Genomic DNA, 6000 nt, shown 5'->3' with positions numbered 1-6000 from the left:
GGCGGGGGGTCCAGGTCTCTATTTCCTCAAACGGATCGACCTCTTGGTGGAGATGTTGGTGGTTGAAGATGTTGTTTTCCAAAGCTTGATTGTGGCAGTGCAAATATTTCATAGCAACTTGCACTTTTATTATGGCCTAGTGCTCACTATCAGAACAATTATCGACTAATGTGTCACCTCGTGTTTGTACCATCTAAAGGGTGACAATCGAGGTTGGGCACCAAAAATACTTACTAAAAGTACAATAGTGAGAGAAGGGGAATTTTCTCATGTGATGGTTGTGAGAGACTCTTTGTTTATCTCCCTTGAATTTGTAGATGCTAGAGTTTTTCTAAAATGATTGGATTCATAGAGATTCCATGGACCTGGCTAGGAAGTGGTTTCCCAATTTTCCTCAACAAAAATGTGGGAGTTAGGAATATTGGCTCTTACTTGAATCATGGAGAAAATGGTTTCCCTCATTGATTGACCTCGTTCAACCATTATTCTTCAAATACCTCATAAACTACATGTGATAAGTGAGGCAAATCATGGATGTCAGATCCAAGCCCTTTCAGGTGGATTGCCTTATCCTTCGAGCACGTCGGCCCACTTCGGACGACTAGCTCAGCAACTCACCCTTCTTGCACTTAGTTCGCTTCTTCCATGGGTTATTTTATCACAGATCATCTCTTTTCCAGCCCTAAATAAATTATTCTAGTCTAAATTATAAAAAATTCCTTAAAAATACTTTAAATAAAAAATTAATTTAAATGATTTTTTATAAATTATTACTTTACATTTTTATCATTTTATTATACCTTTTTTAAGTATTAATTTTTAAAAAATTATTTGATTTTAAATTTATTTTTAATATTTTTTATAAAAAATATTTTTAAATATATTTTTAAAAAATTATGTGATTATAAATATGTTTTAATTTTTCAAATATAAAAATTAAGTCTAAAATATTTTTTACTATTTTAATTATTTTTCATAAAAATGTTATTTAAAAAATATAAAATGAGTTGAACCAATTAAGTTACCATACATACCCATGATTTTTATACACTTAATTTATTAAAATATTGCTCATAGAACACACATTATAATTTGAAACAAAATACTATATTAAGAGAAAGATAAAAGTATTAAAAAGAAGCAAAACATTAGGTGTGTGAAAGAAGTTATGGGGCCTTCGGAAGGGAAGCCTTCAAGGCCAAACAAGAGAGTGTTAGGCTTAGTTGATCCAATGGTCTCAACTTCAAAGCTTGATAGGATTGAATCTCTTTCTATACGTTCTTTCCTTGATATCTTGAAGAAGCATAAACCTATTCCTTTTTCTTCCTCTTTCGTGCTTATTACCCCTAAACCTGACATTTAGGAGGGTGCAGGTAGTTACTCTACAGGGACCATTTTATGTTGTGAACCAACTTCGAATTCTGATGTCTTCCACCGTAACTTCAGATTTTGGGAAATTTTGGAATCGAATGTCAAAGACAAGGTGTAGAAGGCGATATCTAATCTTGGTGTTGTAGCAAAGGATAATAAGAAGGACTATTTGAAGAAAATCGCGGATATAAAGGCAAAACATAAGGAAATAAAAAAGGGCAATAAGGAGTTTAACAATTATGCATCATGATAATCAGATCATTGAACATTAGAGGAGGAGGAAACATGTTTATGAGAAAGAGAATTACTCATATTATTTCTTCAGGTAATGTAGAGATCTTCTTTACCTAGGAATCTAAACTCAAAATTATGGACTCAATTACAATCGGTAGCTTATGGAGAAACCAAGAGGTTTGGTGGTTTAGTAACAATGTTAATGGTCAATCGGGAGGTATAATCACTTTATGGGAAAATGGCTCTATTAATCCTATTTATTCTTTCAAAGAGGATTGTTTTTTAGAATTGAAGATGAGATGGAAGAAAAATATGTATTATGTGATAAATGTATATTCTGCTTGTAGTATTAGATTGAAAAGGAAAATATGGAATGAGCTTTTGGATATGAAGAAGAAGATGGTAGATGGAGTATGGATTCTTGTTGGTGATTTCAACTTAATATCTAACTCTTTTGAAAGAAAGGGGAGCCTTTTTGTGAATAAAAAATCTGAGCATATGGAATTTAAATCTTTCATTAAGGAATGGAATCTCGTGGACTTGCCTTGTTATGGAAATTCCTTTAGCTGGTTTAGTGGGGACGGGAAATCTATGAGCAGAATTGACAAATTCTTTCTATTTGATTCACTTATTGAGAGGTGGGAAGTGGTGGATCAATTTATAAGGAAAATAGGTATTTCTTATCATTGTCCTGTTTGGTTGAAGATCAATATTGTTGACTAGGGTCCCAAACTGTTCAAAACCAATCATAGCTAGTTTGATAACAAGGATTTCTTGAAATTTATAGAAAATGAGTGGAATGAGATCAAAGTGGAAGGAATGAGTGACTACATCATCAAAGAAAAACTCAAAATCCTGAAAGTTAGCTTAAGGAGATGGAATAAAGAGGTGTTTGGGTGGTATGATTTGAAAGTAGAAGAGGGAGTGAGAGAGATCAATAATATGGATAAGGTATTGCTTAGTTTTGATGAAAATGAAGTGGAGGAGTTGGTCGACAGACGAAGCAAAGCTATTTACTCTATATGGAGGGATCATCTATTAAAGACAACATGTTGATTTAAAAATCTAGGGTGAAGTGGAACCAAGTTGGTGACTCAAATACTAAATATTTTAATAACTTGGTTAAGGGGAGGGTTTTTGGGAAAATTCATTGGGGTTGTCAACATGAAAAGAGGGAGTGTTGAATCGGTCGATGATGTCAAGGAATCTATTAGGGATTTTTTCAATAAGAAGTACACCAAACCCGAATGAGTTATACCTTTACTAGAAGGTTTATCCTTTAGAACTCTTAATCAGGTGGATGTCATTTACTTGGAGGCCCCTTTTTCAGTAGATGAGATCAAAGATGCGGTTTGGAATCGTGATGGATCTAAGAGCCTGAGTCCATACGGTTACAAGTTTTTTTTATAAAGAAGTGTTGGAATATTTTGAAGGAGGATATCATTAATTTTGTGAAGGGCTTTCATAGTAAGGCAATTTTATCAAAGGTTATCACTTCATCTTTTCCTACTCTCATTCCTAAGATTCCTCATCCAATTAATCTTGAATACTATAGACCTATATGTCTTGTTGGTTGCATATACATGATTGTAGCTAAACTTCTTGCTGCTAGGTTGAAGAATGTCTTATGTGGTTTGATTTCTCAGTATCAATCGGCTTTTGTTCCTGCCAGGCAACATCTGGATGGCATTTTAGTTACTAATGAGATAGTGGATAAAGCAATTAGAGATAAGAATAATTTCATGCTTTTCAAAGTGGATTTTGAAAAGTCCTATGAATGCGTTAATTAGGATTTTTAAGATTTATGATGCAGAGTATGAGGTTAGGTAGTATTTTAATGGGTTGGATGGAGGCTTGCATTTTCAATAGTAATTTGTCTATTATGGTTAATGGTAGTCCGACTCAGGATTTCAAGGTGGGCAAAGGATTAGGGAAGGGAGACCCTTTATCTCCCTTCCTTTTTGTGATTAGGTCTTGTCAGAAAAGCTTCTGAGAAAGGTGATTTCAAAGGGTTTAATATGAAGGAGGGAATTTTGGTTGACATTATTCAATTTGTGGACGATACCCTTATCATTGAAGGAGATGGTTGGAAGAACTCGTGGGGCATTAAAGCTATCTTAAAAGGTTTTGAACTTGTCTAAGGATTGGGAGTCAATTATCACAAGAGTAGGTTGATAGATATTAACATGAGCAATCACTTTCTTCTAGCAGCTTTAAATTTCTTGGATTGCAAGTTGCAGGATTCAAATTTCACTTTTCTTGGGATCCCTATTGGATCCAACTCAAGGAGGATTAAGATGTGGTCTCCTATCATTGAGAAGTTAAATCAAAGTTGGCTTTGTGGAGAGGGAAATTTCTTTCGTTTGGAGGTAGAATAACTCTCATCATTTTGGTCTTGAGTAACCTTCTCATCTTCATCTTTTTATTTCTATAAAGCTCTTGTAAAAGTGTGGAGAGAAATTGATAAAATTCAGCAGAGATTTCTTTGGGGTGGCTCGGATGAGAAATCAAAGATTCATTGGGTTAGATGGAATCTAGTGTGAATACCTAAAGAATCAGGTGGTCTTGGAATTAAGATCATTGAAGAATTTAATTGAGCTCTTTTAACTAAATAAAAATGGAGATTTTTAGTTGAAAATGAGGTCATTTATAACAAGTTCTCGAGGCTAGATACGAGGAATGTGAACATCAAATCCTTACGGATCAAAGCTATAGCAGCAGAATTTCGACATCAACATGGTGGAAGGATTTGGCTAAAATTTGAGCCTTTTCTACTAACTTGGGTTTTGATTTTGCAGGTTTGATTTTTTTACAAACTTGGAGAGGGATCACACATTCCTTTTTGGTCAGCTAAATGGTGTGGCGATAATCCTCTTTCGAATAACTTCCCAGATTTGTATTGTCTTGGCAAGGCAAAAGAAAATTTTGTTGATAAAATGGGTTGTTGGCACAATGGTGTTTGGAGTTGGGGTGACCTTGCCATTCATCATCAGCAACAAGCTACTTTTATTCAAAGATTGCATAAGTTGCAGATTTTTCGATTTATTATAAATTCTGTGGCCGGAGCAGTGGACAAAGGTTTTTGGAGCAATGTCGAGAATTCTCTTTATTCTGCAAAACAAGGTTATGAATGCATCATGGACGCCAAGGTTTAAGATCATTTGGATGAGGATCAGTGTCGAGCTTTCCGTTACATTTGGAAGATATCGATTCCGACTAGGATAAAAACTTTTGGTTTGAGGGCTTTCTTGAACAGGTTAGCCACAAAAGATCAATTGAAAAAAGAGTTTTGTGTCTTTCGATTCATGGAGGGGTTTGTGTTTTCTATTTTCAATCGGATGAAGATTTAAACCATTTTTTTGTTTGATTGTTCTTTGTCTAAGAAAGTTTGGGATCTTGTGGGAAGTTGGATTGCTTTTTCTGAGTATTTCGTAGGGCCACGTTAGAAGCGATTTTTATCTTGGTGCAAGTTTTTAAAAAAAAAATAAAAAAAAAGTTAGAATAATTTGATTGGTGGTTGTTTGGTGTATGTGAAAAACTAAAAATAATATTTTCTGTAAGTGTATTGTTGTGTTGTTAGCAATCTGAATGATATCTTTTAATTTATCAAATTGTTAATTTAAAAATGGTCAATAATAAAATAAATTTCGTTTAAAAATTTTCCTTGTTTTCAACTAGCTTGTATATGGTAAGAGTGGTTAAAGGATCAAAATATGAAAGTATTATTTCAGAAATTGTATATTTATAATTATTTTTTTAATAACCTTAGTATATAGTCCTACATTGTAAGTGTAAGTATGAACGCAACAACAAGTATGAGATTGAGATGATTAAATAAAGTTGAGAGGAAAGTAAAGGTGAGAGAAACATGATGCAATGATGAGTTGGGTGGGGTGTAATTTTTACGTATGCTATGGTTTATTGTCGGATCTAGATTGTTCAGCATAAAATAGAAGAAATTGTATTTTGATTTTACTACAAATTTGAATTAAGTCTTAAAAGATGAGCCATGTTGCCTAGCCTTAGCCCAACCATTCCATTATGATGACAGCTCGTATTAATCAATTATCATTACTGTACCACTACAACAACCTTTAATTCATGCCTTCTATTAGTTGATTGTTTTGTTATGTAAACTTAGTAGGAAGATTTAAAATCAAACAGGGCATTTGGTCTAGTGGTATGATTCTCGCTTTGGGTGCGAGAGGTCCGGAGTTCGATTCTCCGAATGCCCCTTTTTACATTTCCAACTTCTTTTTAACTTTTCTCCAAAATGCCAATTTGATGAATGCTTTCATTTTGACCTCTTCATTCTTTATAACTTGCTTTCACGTTCAGCTACTTCTTTTGACAAAACCCTCGTGTAATTTCTTTTTGGGCACAACGCTCGTGTAA

The 6000-nt window shown here is 33.9% G+C and overlaps 1 non-coding gene across 1 annotated transcript; it reads left to right on the top strand.

The window, feature by feature from the left end:
* Window positions 1-5768: 5768 nt before the first annotated feature.
* Window positions 5769-5840, top strand: TRNAP-UGG (transfer RNA proline (anticodon UGG)). Its single transcript has one exon. It is a non-coding gene; the product is annotated as a tRNA-Pro (tRNA).
* Window positions 5841-6000: the final 160 nt, after the last annotated feature.

This window comes from Lathyrus oleraceus, chromosome 6, assembly GCF_024323335.1.
Source record: "Lathyrus oleraceus cultivar Zhongwan6 chromosome 6, CAAS_Psat_ZW6_1.0, whole genome shotgun sequence".
Classification (NCBI taxonomy): Eukaryota; Viridiplantae; Streptophyta; class Magnoliopsida; order Fabales; family Fabaceae; genus Lathyrus; species Lathyrus oleraceus.
The sequence above is the reverse complement of the archived record's forward strand: the minus strand, read 5'-3'. Positions and strand labels throughout refer to the sequence as shown.